The sequence below is a fragment of the Manis pentadactyla genome, chromosome 2 (assembly GCF_030020395.1).
Source record: "Manis pentadactyla isolate mManPen7 chromosome 2, mManPen7.hap1, whole genome shotgun sequence".
NCBI classification, from domain to species: Eukaryota; Metazoa; Chordata; class Mammalia; order Pholidota; family Manidae; genus Manis; species Manis pentadactyla.
The window spans coordinates 67,291,537-67,308,359 of NC_080020.1; the positions used below are offsets into that span (position 1 = coordinate 67,291,537).

The 16,823-nt window shown below is 37.6% G+C and overlaps 1 protein-coding gene across 2 annotated transcripts in view; it reads left to right on the forward strand.

Moving 5' to 3' along the window:
* KIAA0825 (KIAA0825 ortholog) overlaps positions 1-16,823 on the forward strand; it is a 432,275-nt gene that overhangs the window by 224,277 nt on the left and 191,175 nt on the right. The gene's annotated exons all lie outside the window — the stretch shown is intronic.

Genomic DNA, 16,823 nt, shown 5'->3' on the forward strand with positions numbered 1-16,823 from the left:
TGCAGGCCCTGTGTACTCATACATCAAATGGCCTTGTAGTTTGTCACTAAAATTCTATTTACCTTATATTTATATGGCTCGGATAGGATGTGCCTTGGTGAGGGCAGTCTTGGTGCATGATTGATGGCTCTTCAGTCAAGATGTGCTAGTTTAATACTGGCCTTGGTCAAGTTGGAGAGGTGCATCTGATTTGTCTTACTTTTAATCTCACAGTGTGTTTGCAGCTTGTTCTGGAGCTGCACCGTCTGTTCTTCAGCGCTTCACTTCCTCTCTGAATGGCAAGAGTTGCCTGTCAGTGGTGGGAATGCCTGAGAGAGGAGGTGTTGCTTCCAGGTCGGTGTGTCCACATTTATTGCCCTAAACTGTCTCATCTGAGATGGCCTCAAATTAGGTTTACAGATCTCCAGGGGTTTCTGAAGAAGAAACTAGGTGGAACTGCTTCCTAATTAGTTGTTCATTTTTCTTGTTTAGCAAACAATCTAACAGGTATTTTAGAACTGAAGTTTGATTTCAGCAAAAGTATGTACATGTCAGCAATAGATGCTTGTTCATAACAATTCTGAGAATGTGGGTTACATGTGTGATTTTAATGCATTCGTTGAAAATAATGTTATTTTTCACAAAGTAAAAGCATTCATAATTTTGCTACAAGGAAGACTATTTCTTCCTCTCACACATTTTATTTAATAATTTTACTTCTTTAAAAGCAAAACAGCATACAATTTGAAAATAAAATTTCCCCAAAGTGTTCAGTTTGCTAATATGTTTTTCATTTTCTTCATTATGCTATAGTGGAATGTTGCCATGCTTTGAAATGTGCAACTTATCTCCCTGGAGGAAGCAGATGGTGTGACTATTCTGTCTTTTGGTACAGGATTTACCATGAGCAATTGCATCTGGGACTAGATGAGATGGGTGCCCTGCCCTCAGAGAGCATGGACTCTCGTCCTAATTTCATCCTCACAACACTTACACAGGTTATTTTTATGTATGAAAAAAACACAAAAATGGAGAGGTTTTGGCACTTTTTAAAGCTTCCTTTTTCTTAGCTTATATAAGAAAATATTTTATTTAGAAATCATTTGAGTTACTTCAATTATATTTTGGAGTCATTGAATGCCTCACTGCTGGACTTCTGGGGCAGGATATGATTTTATTGGTATCTCCCCCATAGTCTATGATCTGGTCTCAGCTTCAAAAGTCTGGCAATGTGCTTTCACATAGCATTATTGACTCCCAGTAACCAAACTCACAAGAAACTTTTGCTAAACCAGACTTGCATTTTACTAATTAACAGTGAAAAATACAGCTTCAAGCAGATCTGGTCATTCTCTTCCTTAAGGTAAATTGACATCAGAAGCTTGGTTACAACAAGAACAGTTTGTGTGTTGAGTAGGAATAAACTGTCCTCCCGTGGGGCTGTGCTTACCTTTAGGACCTGGTTCACATGCCGTGAGTCATGGGGCCCTTGCCTCTGAGCTGTGCTAACAATTTTTTATTCTTCCTGGAAATTTTTAGTCCTCTGCTGGCTACTTTGTTACATTATCTCTTTAAAAAGAACAGTGTGGGTGAGGAAAGACTTTCCCTCTATTCTCCTAGTTTTGGTAGCTGGGTCTATGAAATAAAAAGACAACAGGTAGATGAACAAGAGAAAAAGTATATAAATTTCTTAATTTTTAATATTACATACAGGAGGACATTATAGGAAAAGTGAATACAAAAAAAATGGTGAGATCTGAGAGCTTATATACTGTCTTAACATGGAGAAGGAGAGAGGGATGGGAGGCCACTTAAGGGGAGAGTAAGTGGTTTTTTGGAAATTAAATGGGTCCTTGAAGGAACAGACGGGAGGTATGATGGTTTGTTACAAAGTGTGTCTGGGTATGGTGTTCCCTTCTAGTCTCCTCTCCTGTGATAGAATTCAGTCTTCCCTGGCTGATGAAACTCCCAGGGAGGGATTTATAACAATCTCAGTCCTTCTGGAAGATTTGTCTTAGGCTGATAAGGGGAGTTCAGAGAAAGCCTCTCTGGGTATTGGCTGTTTTTCAAGTGTCTTCAGCTCAACCTAATCAATATATCAGTGCAGCATATTTTGGTGTGGCAAGTCCTGAACTCCTTCAACAGCTAATAAGTACTTAACTCCAAAATAGAAGATAGTTTTATCTTGAGTGCAAAATCCAGGAAAGTAGTGTTTTTTTTCTGTACTGCTGTGATCAATTAGCAATGTCTGCCAGAGACAGGAGAATGGAGGTTTAAGTGATACATAATTGTTCACCCTGGCTTAAATCCTACCTTTAATGTATAGAATCCAATAAGTGCTCCAATAACATTATCAGAACAGCTTTCTTGCAAATTATTTGAGAACATGCTTCTAAGTTGAAAGAAATCTTGATATTCTCATTTTATAGGTCTTGAGGGCCTTACTGAAGTCATAGAGCTAGTAGGTAGTTGAACAATATCTCAAGCCCAGGGTTTCTGACTGTGTCCAGCATATTTTCTTATAAACCATAGTACTAGATATATGACTTTGAAACACAGATTATTTTGTTTTCCAACTTAATTTCATAAATCTCTTTTCCCTGGTAGTATTAAGTTTGCCATTCTTTTAAGTTAGCAAAATATGCATGAGGACTGCTATACAGACCAATGGTTCTTAACCTTGCACACACGTTAGAATTAGTTGGGCAGAGTATAAGAAAAGAAAAATAAAACAGTGGCCCCCCCAACCCCACCTCCAAAAAAAGTGCCCAAGCATCCCAGCCGACGTGCCAATGGGTTTCAGCCCCGGACAAGTTCGTTATGGATTCAGTGTGACCAAAGAAATTGACAACAAAACGTTACTTGGGGTGAAAGGGTTTATTACCCGGCTTGTTCTCCCGCTGGTAGGTCGAGCACTAGCGTCTCCGCCTCCACCCAGAGCACTGGGCCGAGCTCTCTATATAGCGCAATAATAGCTTATTGCCTAAAGGTGTGTAAGCGGTAGCCTAGCAACAGGCCAGTTACATCATCAGGTGGTTTAAGTTCAGTGAGGATCCTGACCATAGGAACCCCCAACTTCCCCACAGGCACACTTATTCATTGGTGTTTTTTAGTGTATTTCCATTAAGTCACATTGGTTTCCACGTGATATAACTGAAATGATTGATATAGACATTTGAAAATTTAGTGAAATAATCAAATACTTTGTGAATGCTTAAAAATTCATCACTGACATTGTTCAGTGTTCATGGAGGAGTTGATATTTTTATTACAGTCAAAATCAATCCTCCCAAATAAACATCACAGAATTACAAATAAAGATTAGTAGACTACTAAATATTTTTCATTTCATAATTCGTAGTACATGCATCAAATAAGCAATTGGAAAAAAGAGCAATGATTGTGATGATAACAAAGAATTATTCTTAGATTATCCATGGTAAAATAAAGGCAAATATTTCTTTTCATGTTCTGGGTAAAATGCATAGCAATAGTACTCACTCTTTATTCAGCCCATTTCAATTGCATGTGAATGGAAACATGGTGGTAGAGATCTGAATAACTATACTAGAATATCATGCAAGTATGCCCTTCCAACTCAGAGGACGGTTCATGGGTCATGTGTACAGTTATATAAAAGTTTTGTTAATATCATGGATCAGAAAATGGCAATTGCTAGGATGGAAACTTTTGGTTCTTTACTGCTCATTTATTGACAGTACTGAGAGTATTGCGATTCCCTCTGCCATATAGCTCAATATAAATATAGCTAACTTTGTACTATGTATGTTGCTAAGTGAAGGGAGTGTCCAAGATCTAGAACAAGAAGTTAGCAAGTATTTATCTTTAAAATGAATTTTGGTATTTATTTAAATATTACTGATGTTTTCAAAATTCATAATGCTTCAAAAATTAAGCTATAGTATGAATCCATAAGGAGGGAAGCAGTTTCCTAACTTCCACATTGCCTTAGTTTCCCACTGCTTTGCCCTATACTAGACTGTTTTTGCAGGAGACCTCCGGTTATCTGCTCTCTGAGATATTTTTCTCTCTCCTTCTCTGTCCTCCTCTCTCTCTCTTTTCTACCTTCCTCTCCCTGTCTCTCCCTCCCTCCCTCCTTTTTCTCACTACCTTTTTTACCAGACACACTTCAAGTGAACCACCTGAAGGTGGGTGAAGCCTTCCAAACAAGTCTTTAGAATTTCCCGGTTGGGTTAGTTAGTCATTTATAGATAATTAAAGCTAAATAGCTATCTTCTCATGAACGAGAACCTTCCTATTCTGATGAAAATAAATATCATGCATAAAAGAGTTGGCACTGTAGAAGCCCTCAGATAGTGCAGAGAATTCTGAATTATCACTCTAAAAGTTGACACTGAAATACGTCATTGAGGAAAGCTTTTTTGTGTTACTTTTGGATTGGCAGGTTATGACAAAACTACATTCATGTTACTTAAATACACCTTTTGTCTACTTTTACGTGCTTTTTGACTTGTCTAGAAAATGAAATATTGAGGTTTTCATTAGTTTTAACCAGGTGTGATTTTTTTATGGAAGATACCTCAGCAGGACTGCAGTTTAAGGCAAATAAAGCAATGAAGCTTAGAAAGGCCATAGCCTTCCTTCAGTGGTAGCAATGAGCTGAAAGACTCATTAATCAACCAGAGTCACAGGTGTGATGGCTTGCCCACAAACTGCCAACAGACTGTGAAAGTCACATCAGATAGGCTAAACTGTCAAACGAGACCCATCCATAAACATTTGAGCAGAGCAAAATTCCACCTCTTTTGTCTTAAAATGTTAAAAATGGAAAAATGCAACCAAGTAAATTTGAAGATCTAATTGGCTTTATTAATCAGTTCATGAATTGGGCAGCATCCATTTAGCAGGTAGGGAGGTGCTCTGAAGGGGCTGTGGGAAGGGAGATATTTTGAAAGGTAGGACAAGAAAGTCATAAACAGGAACAGGACTATTGTGGGTGAGGTTCCCTTCATTTGGGGACAAAAGGGTCTTATGAGGTGAATTCCTCCGGGGAATGGAGAGGGCATAGGTGACAGGTTATGCTATTGATGCTGACAAGAAAAATGCCTGACTGACTACATTTCTGGGGGAAGTGGAAACTGCAATTAGGTTAGGTATTAAGCTGAGATTTGGAAACTTGGCTTAGCTGAAGTGACCCCATGTTGGACCTGTATTTTCTTTTTTTTTTTTTCTCTATTATATTTATTTATTTTTAAGTAATGTACACACAGGAGTAAACATATCTATACATTGTAAAATGTACACACACACAAAAGGAAATTAAAAGGAAATAGAAAGGACATGAATATTCTAACTTAAAATTCATATTTGCTTTCTTAGAAGTATGAAAACATTTTTGTTCTCCCTACACTTGAACAAATTTCATTTTTTTTCCCTCATTTTGTTTTTATTTTTTATTTTTATTTTTTTAAGAAAATTATTTTTTATTGAAGGGTAGTTGACGCACAGTATTACATTACATTAGTTTCAAGTGTACAACACAGTGATACAACATTTATATACATAATTCTAGGTTCCAGCTATCACCCTACCAAGCTGTTACAATATCTTGACTATATTCCTTATGCTATACATTACATCCCGGTTACTTATTTATTTTACCATTGGAAGTCTGTCCTTTTTTTTTTTTTTTTTTTGTGAGGGCATCTCTCATATTTATTGATCAAATGGTTGTTAACGACAATAAAATTCTGTATAGGGGAGTCAATGCTCAATGCACAATCATTAATCCACCCCAAGCCTAATTTTCGTGAGTCTCCAATTCTGAGGCATAACAAACAAGTTCTTACATGGAGAACAAATTCTTACATAATGAATAAGTTACATAGAGAACAGTACAAGGGCAGTCATCACAGAAACTTTCAGTTTTGCTAATGCATTATGAACTCTAAACAGTCAGTTCAAATATGAATACTCATTTGGTTTTTATACTTGATTTATATGTGGATACCACATTTCTCTCTTTATTATTATTATTTTTAATAAAATGCTGGAGTGGTAGGTAGATACAAGATAAAGGTAGAAAACATAGTTTAGTGTTGTAAGAGAGCAAATGTAGATGATCAGGTGTGTGCCTGTAGACTATGTGTTAATCCAAGATAGACAAGGGCAATAAAACATCCACGTATGCAGAAGATTTCTCTCAGAACGGGGGGTGAGGTTCTAAGCCTCACCTCTGTTGATCCCCAATTTCTCACCTGATGACCCCCCTGCGACTGTGCCTGTCTTAGGTTGTTCCTCCCTTGAGGAATCTTACCCGTCTCTGGCTAACCAGTCATCTTCCGGGGCCATACAGGGAAATGGAAAGTTGGTAAGTGAGAGAGAAGCCTTATTGTTTGAAATGGTTAGCTTTTTATTTCTTTGCATATTTATGCCCTGTAGCTTCTATGCCCAGCATTTGTCTTGAGGTATCTTTACCACTTGGAAGAATTATGATACTCGGTAAATTTGATATGAGGCACGGATTCTATTTAAGGGTTGTGATTAGGAAGGAAGAAGAAAAGCTATAGAAGTAGCAGGCAGAAGAAAACATGGGAAGATTGATTATTTCTTTGACATATCTTCTTGTAGAGTAACTTCAGCATGTATAGGTTTTAAGCTACTACTTAAATTGCGCACACACATTAACATAATAGGAGTATAGTTACATAACCAAAGCATATCTGTAATTACCAGCCATCTCCAGTGAAACCAAGAAAACCAGTTAGGCACCTTAGGCATTTGTGAAAACTTATCTATGATATGGTGGATATTGTCCAACTGAACTTGAACAGTCTGAGAGAAATCAGACAAATTAAAACAACCCATTCCTGGGGAATGTTCACATCCCTTATGTTCTTTTAACAGTAAATAGTCTGTAGTTGTAAGATTTTGGAGCGCTACAATTTGCACTTCTCCTAATTCTTGGTTGAGTTCCAACAGTATAGATCCAGTCAAAGTTGTTGTTTTACTGTATGCACAGGCCAGCTTAGATATCTCCTTCATTCCCATGGCAAGTCCAGGAGCTGGTGGGATGAGTGAATCTACAGCTGTAGCAGTGCGTGGATCTTTGTTGGGGTTTTTTGATGATCATCTTCTGGCATGAGTCTTCCAGAGAGTGCTGATGTTGGAAGTTCTCTTTCATATCGTAACTTAGTTCATTTTCGGGGTAGCCCAATTAGGCTTTGATCTTCTGCATAAACGCAAACAGACCCTTTGCCTACACTTTTATATGCCCTTTATACCCTTGTGTATAAATCATTGGAGGTTATCACACAGGAACTGCCCTTTTTTGTTTGTTTGTTTTGTTTTGTTTTTGGTATCACTAATCTACACTTAAATGACGAATATTATGTTTACTAGGCTCTCCCCTATACCAGGTCTCCCCTATAAACCCCTTTACAGTCACTGTCCATCAGCATAGCTAAATGTTGTAGAATCACTACTTGCCTTCTCTGTGTTGTACAGCCCTCCCTTTTCTCCTACCCCCCCATGCATGCTAATCTTAATACCCCCCTACTTCTCCCCCCCCCTTATCCCTCCCTGCCCACCCATCCTCCCCAGTCCCTTTCCCTTTGGTAACTGTTAGTCCATTCTTGAGTTCTGTGATTCTGGTGCTGTTTTGTTCCTTCAGTTTTTCCTTTGTTCTTATATTCCACAGATAAGTGAAATCATTTGGTATTTCTCTTTCTCCACTTGGCTTGTTTCACTGAGCATAATACCCTCCAGCTCCATCCATGTTGCTGCAAATGATTGGATTTGCCCTTTTCTTATGGCTGAGTAGTATTCCATTGTGTATATGTACAACATCTTCTTTATCCATTCATCTATCGATGGACATTTAGGTTGCTTCCAATTCTTGGCTATTGTAAATAGTGCTGCGATAAACATAGGGGTGCACTGATCTTTCTCATACTTGATTGCTGCATTCTTAGGGTAAATTCCTAGGAGTGGAATTCCTGGGTCAAATGGTAAGTCTGTTTTGAGCATTTTGATGTACCTCCATACTGCCTTCCACAATGGTTGAACTACCTTACATTCCCACCAGCAGTGTAGGAGGGTTCCCCTTTCTCCACAGCCTCACCAACATTTGTTGTTGTTTGTCTTTTGGATGGCAGCCATCCTTACTGGTGTGAGGTGATACCTCATTGTAGTTTTAATTTGCATTTCTCTGATAATTAGCGATGTGGAGCATCTTTTCATGTGTCTGTTGGCCATCGTTATTTCTGTTTTGTACAACTGTCTGTTCAGTTCCTCTGCCCATTTTTTAATTGGGTTATTTGTTTTTTGTTTGTTGAGCCATGTGAGCTCTTTATATATTCTGGACGTCAAGCCTTTATCGGATGTGTCATTTTCAAAGATATTCTCCCATACTGTAGGGTTCCTTTTTGTTCTATTGATGGTGTCTTTTGCTGAACAGAAGCTTTTCAGCTTAATATAGTCCCACTTACTCATTTTTGCTGTTGTTTTCCTTGCCCGGGGAGATATGTTCAAGAAGAGCTCACTCATGTTTATGTCTAAGAGGTTTTTGCCAATGTTTTCTTCCAAGAGTTTAATGGTTTCATGACTTACATTCAGGTCTTTGATCCATTTTGAGTTTACTTTTGTATATGGGGTTAGACAATGGTCCAGTTTCATTCTCCTACATGTAGCTGTCCAGTTTTGCCAGCACCACCTGTTGAAGAGACTGTCATTTCCCCATTGTATGTCCATGGCTCCTTTATCAAATATTAATTGACCATATATGTCTGGGTTAATGTCTGGATTCTCTAGTCTGTTCCATTGGTCTGTGGCTCTGCTCTTGTGCCAGTACCAAATTGTCTTGATTACTATGGCTTTATAGTAGAGCTTGAAGTTGGGGAGTGAGATCCCCCCTACTTTATTCTTCTTTCTCAGGATTGCTTTGGCTATTTGGGGTCTTTGGTGTTTCCATATGAATTTTTGAATTATTTGTTCCAGTTCATTGAAGAATGTTGCTGGTAGTTTCATAGGGATTGCATCAAATCTGTATATTGCTTTGGGCAGGATGGCCATTTTGACGATATTAATTCTTCCTAGCCACGAGCACGGGATGAGTTTCCATCTGTTAGTGTCCCCTTTAATTTCTCTTAAGAGTGACTTGTAGTTTTCAGAGTATAAGTCTTTCACTTCTTTGGTTAGGTTTATTCCTAGGTATTTTATTTTTTTGGATGCAATTGTGAATGGAGTTGTTTTCCTGATTTCTCTTTCTGTTGGTTCATTGTTGGTATATAGGAAAGCCACAGATTTCTGTGTGTTGATTTTGTATCCTGCAACTTTGCTGTATTCCGATATCAGCTCTAGTAGTTTTGGGGTGGAGTCTTTAGGGTTTTATATGTACAGTATCATGTCATCTGCAAATAGTGACAGTTTAACTTCTTCTTTACCAATCTAGATTCCTTGTATTTCTTTGTTTTGTCTGATTGCCGTGGCTAGGACCTCCAGTACTATGTTAAATAACAGTGGAGAGAGTGGGCATCCCTGTCTAGTTCCCGATCTCAGAGGAAATGCTTTCAGCTTCTCGCCATTCAATATAATGTTGGCTGTGGGTTTATCATAGATGGCCTTTATTATGTTGAGGTACTTGCCCTCTATTCCCATTTTGCTGAGAGTTTTTATCATGAATGGATGTTGAACTTTGTCAAATGCTTTTTCAGCATCTATGGAGATGATCATGTGGTTTTTGTCTTTCTTTTTGTTGATGTGGTGGATGATGTTGATGGACTTTCGAATGTTCTGCCATCCTTGCATCCCTGGGATGAATCCCACTTGGTCATGGTGTATGATCCTGTTGATGTATTTTTGAATTCGGTTTGCTAATATTTTGTTGAATATTTTTGCATCTACGTTCATCAGGGATATTGGTCTGTAGTTTTCTTTTTTGTTGGGGTCTTTGCCTGGTTTTGGTATTAGGGTGATGTTAGCTTCATAGAATGAGTTTGGGAGTATCCCCTCCTCCTCTATTTTTTGGAAAACTTTGAGGAGAATGGGTATTATGTCTTCCCTGTATGTCTGATAAAATTCCAAGGTAAATCCATCTGGCCCTGGGGTTTTGTTCTTTGGTAGTTTTTTGATTACCGCTTCAATTTCGTTGCTGGTAATTGGTCTGTTTAGATTTTCTGTTTCTTCCTGGGTCAATCTTGGAAGGTTATATTTTTCTAGGAAGTTGTCCATTTCTCCTAGGTTTCCCAGCTTGTTAGCATATAGGTTTTCATAGTATTCTCTAATAATTCTTTGTATTTCTGTGGGGTCCATCGTGATTTTTCCTTTCTCGTTTCTGATACTGTTGATTTGTGTTGACTCTCTTTTCTTCTTAATAAGTCTGGCTAGAGGCTTATCTATTTTGTTTATTTTCTCGAAGAACCAGCTCTTGGTTTCATTGATTTTTGCTATTGTTTTATTCTTCTCAATTTTATTTATTTCTTCTCTGATCTTTATTATGTCCCTCTTTCTGCTGACCTTAGGCCTCATCTGTTCTTCTTTTTCTAATTTCGATAATTGTGACATTAGACCATTCATTTGGGTTTGCTCTTCCTTTTTTATATATGCTTGGATTGCTATATACTTTCCTCTTAAGACTGCTTTTCCTGTGTCCCACAGAAGTTGGGGCTTAGTGTTGTTGTCATTTGTTTCCATATATTGCTGGATCTCCATTTTGATTTGGTCATTGATCCATTGATTATTTAGGAGCGTGTTGTTAAGCCTCCATGTGTTTGTGCGCCTCTTTGCTTTCTTTGTACAGTTTATTTCTAGTTTTATGCCTTTGTGGTCTGAAAAGTTGGTTGGTATGATTTCAATCTTTTGGAATTTTCTGAGGCTCTTTTTGTGGCCTAGTATGTGGTCTATTCTGGAGAATGTTCCATGTGCACTTGAGAAGAATGTATATCCCGCTGCTTTTGGATGTAGAGTTCTATAGATGTCTATTAGGTCCATCTGCTCTACTGTGTTGTTCAGTGCTTCCGTGTCCTTACTTATTTTCTGCCCAGTGGATCTATCCTTTGGGGTGAGTGGTGTGTTGAAGTCTCCTAGAATGAATGCATTGCAGTCTATATCCCCCTTTAGTTCTGTTAGTATTTGTTTCAGATATGTTGGGTGCATATATATTTAGAATGGTTATATCCTCTTGTTGGACTGAGCCCTTTATCATTATGTAGTGTCCTTCTTTATCTCTTGTTACTTTCTTTGTTTTGAAGTCTATTTTGTCTGATATTAGTACTGCAACCCCTGCTTTCTTCTCACTGTTGTTTGCTTGAAATATGTTTTTCCATCCCTTGACTTTTAGTCTGTACATGTCTTTGGGTTTGAGGTGAGTTTCTTGTAAGCAGCATATAGATGGGTCTTGCTTTTTTATTCATTCTGTTACTCTGTGTCTTTTGATTTGTGCATTCAACCCATTAACATTTATGGTGACTATTGAAAGATATGTACTTATTGCCATTGCAGGCTTTAAATTCGTGGTTACCAAAGGTTCAAGGTTAGCCTCTTTAGTATCTTACTGCCTTACTTAGCTCGCTTATTCAGCTGTTATATACACTGTCTGGAGATTCTTTTCTTCTCTCCCTTCTTGTTCCTCCTCCTCGATTCTTCGTATGTTGGGTGTTTTGTGCTGTGCTCTTCCTAGGAGTGCTCCCATCTAAAGCAGTCCCTGTAAGATGTTCTGTAAAGGTGGTTTGTGGAAAGCAAATTCCCTCAGCTTTTGTTTGTCTGGGAATTGTTTAATCCCACCGTCGTATTTGAATGATAGTCGTGCTGGATACAGTATCCTTGGTTCAAGGCCCTTCTGTTTCATTGTATTAAATATATCATGCCATTCTCTTCTGGCCTGTAGGGTTTCTGTTGAGAAATCTGACGTTAGCCTGATGGGTTTCCCTTTATAGGTGACCTTTTTCTCTCTAGCTGCCTTTAACACTCTTTCCTTGTCCTTTATCTTTGCCATTTTAATTATTATGTGTCTTAGTGTTGTCCTTCTTGGATCCTTTCTGTTGGGGGTTCTTTGTATTTCCGTGGTCTGTTTGATTATTTCCTCCCCCAGTTTGGGGAAGTTTTCAGCAATTATTTCTTCTAAGATACTTTCCATCTCTTTTTCTCTCTCTTCTTCTTCTGGGACCCCTATAATACGGATATTGTTCCTTTTGGATTGGTCACACAGTTCTCTTAATATTGTTTCATTCCTGGAGATCCTTTTGTCTCTCTCTATGTCAGCTTCTATGCGTTCCTGTTCTCTGATTTCAACTCCATCAATGGCCTCTTGCATTCTATCCATTCTGCTTATAAACCCTTCCAGAGTTTGTTTCATTTCTGCAATCTCCTTTCTGGCATCTGTGATCTCCTTCCGGACTTCATCCCATTTCTCTTGCGTATTTCTCTGCATCTCTGTCAGCATGTTTATGATTCTTATTTTGAATTCTTTTTCAGGAAGACTGGTTAGGTCTGTCTCCTTCTCTGGTGTTGTCTCTGTGATCTTTGTCTGCCTGTAGCTTTGCCTTTTCATGGTGATAGGAATAGTTTGCAGAGCTGGGACGAGTGGCGGCTGGAAGGACTTCCTTTCTTGTTGGTTTGTGGCCCTCCTCTCCTGGGAGAACAGCGACCTCTAGTGGCTTGTGCTGCGCAGCTGCGTGCAGACAGGGTTTGTGCTTCCTTTCCGGCTGCTATGGAGTTTATCTCCGCTGTTGCTGTGGGCGTGGCCTGGCTTGGGCAGCTACTCAGGAGCAGCTGGGAGGCTATTTATGTCCGTAAGGGGCCTCCCTGCTCCCTGCAGCCCAGGGGTTAGGGTGCCCAGAGATCCCCGTATTCCCTACCTCTGGATTAAGTGTCCCACCCTGTCCCTTTAAGACTTCCAAAAAGCACCCGCCAAAACAAAACAACGACCACCAAAAAAAAAAAAAAAAGGAAAAAATTTTAAAATTAAAAAAAAATTTTTTTTTAATTAAAAAAAAAGGTGGTCGCTCATTTTTCTTTATTCTCCGGTGCCAGCCTCAGGCCTCTGCTCACCGGTCTTGCTGCCCTGTTTCCCTAGTATTGGGGTCCCTACCCTTTAAGACTTCCAAAAAGCGCTCGCCAAAACAAAAGAGCAAAAAAGCAAAAAAAAATGGTCGTGCGCTTTCCTTATGTCCTCCAACACCCGGCCTCCAGTTCCCGCTCACTGTTCTTGCTGCCCTGTTTTCCTAGTATCGAGGGCCCTGCACTCTGGCCCGGGTGGCTGGGGCTGGGTGTTAGGCAGTCCTGGGCTCCGTCTCCCTCCCGCTCTGCCTATTCTTCTCCCCCCAGGAGCTGGGAGGATGGGCGCTCGGCTCCCGCGGGGCCGGGACTTGTATCTTACCCACTACGCGAGGCGCTGGGTTCTCTCAGGTGCGGTTGTGGTCTGGATATTGTCCTGTGTCCTCTGGTCTTTATTCTAGGAAGGGTTGTCTTTGTTATATTTTCATAGATATACGTGGTTTTGGGAGGAGATTTCCACTGCTCTACTCACACCGCCATCTTCCGCCCCTCTCCTGTATTTTCTTTTTAACAATGTGATTTTGAAATGTTAAATTTCCTTGAAACCTTCTATGAAATGTTTGTTTCAATAAAATTCAAATTTCTTGAAAGAGAATCAAATTTGGCATTCTTTTCTCATAAAAATTTGTATTAGTGTCTTTCTTTATCTTTATTTACTCTCCTTTATTTTAAAAATCTATCCCTTGTACATGAAAGAGCAGAGGATGGATTTTGCTTGTGCCAAAGCTTTTATCAGTGGTGAAAATCTCTTCTTTATCATGTGTGTTAGCTTGAGTTAGGCCACTCAGAAGGGTTTCATTCATAAGAAAATGTTTGTAGATATGTTTTAATGGAAAGACTATGTGACCTTTTTTTTTTAACTAAAAGAAATTCTTTACTCCAGGTTAACTGCTTTACTTTTTGTGTCTCTTTCTTTTGATCTCTATGGAATTATATCTTTATTTTGTTTTAGTTTATTTATTTTGTTTAATTTGTGTATCAGTGAGGAAGTCAAGTTAAACCTTAAGTTTGATGTGTGGTTTTGTCAGGAATCTTGAGAAAAAAAGTGACAGTAAGTTTAGAAATGAATATATGGTTTATATTTTGGGGACAGGTAGCAATAAATGAAATCGAGGCCTTAAGTAAGTCTAACATTCTCAGATCTCTTGTAGCTCCTACAGTCACTTGTATTTTTGCTTTTTATACAAATGGAAGTTAATATGTAATACTCTTTCAAATTTTTTTTCCTCACCGCCATTTCATTTTATTACCTTTAAAACATTAAAGTACAGTGATGCTCACTGAGCAGAGGAAATAGAATTAAGTGTGGTGCAATTATAATTTGTGTGGGTTCTCTAGGACCTTGCCGCATAAAGCTTGTCCTATGAAGAGCAGGATTAGAAATGCAGAATCTTGGGCCCCAACCAAGAGGTACTGAATGAACATCTACATTCTTACCAGATAGTCAAGTGATTTATGGGCACAACAGGTTTGAGAAGCATTAGACTAAGGTGAATTAGACAGTTCTTTTCTCTTAGTAATTTTTACCTGCCATTCATCCTAGTAAATACTAATATAATGAAAATTCTCATGTAAAAAAAAATATCCAAACTCTGTTTAATTTTCTATATGTTTCATACAATATCAAGTACAATGAACACCAAATTGTAAAAAAGAAGTAAAATACCCCAATGACATTGTTCAAAGTGGGGTTGGTCTCCTAAACAGAGCTAAGTCAATATTAAATACACAAAGACCAATGATATTACAGCAAAGTCTCTATATAGTAAGTCTGGATTTATTGTACTAATACAGGAAAAGGCAAAGTGTACCAAAAAGTGTGAGACACATCTTTGTTCATAAAAAACTTTCAAACTGTATTTTCATACACCCTAAGAGAGTTCTGTTAATGAAGTTCCAAAGCTCTTCCATAGTCTCATTTTATCTTTTTAAAAATGTTTTAATATTGCCAAAGGCAGAAACATTATTTAAAATAGCAGGATCTTATAATGTCTCTTATGAAATTTATTACCTGAATTAGATGCTTTCTTTTATAGCCAATTCTGATTAAAAATAAGCCAAATGAAGTATTTTTTTTCACAGCTTTGAGTTGTTTCTTGGTCCCTTGGAAAAAAATATGAATAAATATTTAAATGAAATATACTGGGTTCTCAAAAAGGAGATAGAAATCACAATTTATGCCCTTCAAGGAGTCATACACTAATTCACATCCCTTGTCAATCTCTGTTCTGCCAAAATACTACTAGATTACATATAATAAATTCCCATAAATTACTATTATTACTATTCTATGGTGACCTAAGCTGGTATTGAAGAGTTATTTTAAAGGAACTGGGCAAGGCGGCAGGGAGTTATTTTTACAACTAGGAATTAATAAGAAGTTAATTTGTGGCCCATTTCATCAAGCCTAAATAAAATTCAACTCTGATATTTCTACAATTCGTATATACCCAAAATTCTCCTGGGAATTTTTAGGGAGACATCAAGCAGATTTACTCTAGGGTTAGGTACTTGCACAGAGGAAGCCCTCAGTAGTTACTTATTTTGATATAAAAATAGTTGGAGGATCAGTAGTAATATAGGAATTAGCAGAAAAGGAACAGAAGAATGAAAATTGTATACTGAGGATTTCTGTCTCATCTGTAACCCTTTGAAGTAGATCTTAATGGCCATTTATTTTTCATCTATATTGTTAGTGGCTAATAATTTTGTTATTATTTTAACTTAGTAATTACGCACCCCCCTAAAATAATATGTTATGTCCCCTTTACTTGTCATAATAAAAACTTTGAGAACTACATTTAAATAAATCCGGAATCTTACTAGTAAGGTGTTAATGAAATTAATGATAAAAAGGTATAATGATTTCTACCGGGATAATTACATGGGTAATTTAACCATAGATTTGGATGAAACTGGAAGCATTTGTGTAATATACGGTTAACCTCTGTAAATGGTGTATAGAAAATCAAAGACTGTCCCATTGTCTTTTGGATACAAAAAGGAATCTTTAAAAATGTTAATAACAATTCTTAAAAGGCAAATTTTCTCTTTCATTGTTCCAATAGCTCTTTAAAAAATTTGACTAATTGTTCTTTCATGACTTTATCATTTGTATGCACTTTTCAGATATAACTTTTTATCTTCCCATCAAAGTTATAAGTCCAGTATGCTTGTTTTTAAATTTTATCAATTAAAATGAGAGAATGAACTACAACTTTTCTCAAATAACTTAATTTAGGGACAATTTTCAACTTCATCTGTACTCTTCAGAGCTGGTTGCCACACACAGAAGAATTCTTCACTGTCCAATCATAGCAGATTAAAAAATGTAAAGAAATTTGCCTTCTAAAGGGAAGAAAATAGAACTTGATATGTTTAGAGCACTTGTAACTTGACTGGCAACATGCTGTATATTTTTACATAAATTTTTAATCTTCAGAACTTTCTATAAAACACTTGTCATGCTCTTAGTTATAAAGATAAAATAGATTCAAAGAAAGTAAGATTTGCTGAATATCACACAGTTTGTCCATGGCCAAGCTGGCATTCAGGTCCAAGGCTGGTGGTTGACTCCAAAGCCACGTCCTTTTCACTACAGATTGCTGGCAAAATACTAGTTGTAATGACATACAATGTGAATATTTTGTTTTCTGTGAATGTGCATGTCATATATATGTTTTTTTTTTAAGATTTTATTGTGAAGTATAACAGAAAAAGATACAAAACTTAAATGTGAAGCTTTATAAATTATTGAAAGCAAACATTCATTTAACTACCCCCTGATAATGGGCACCCAGAGAATGGCA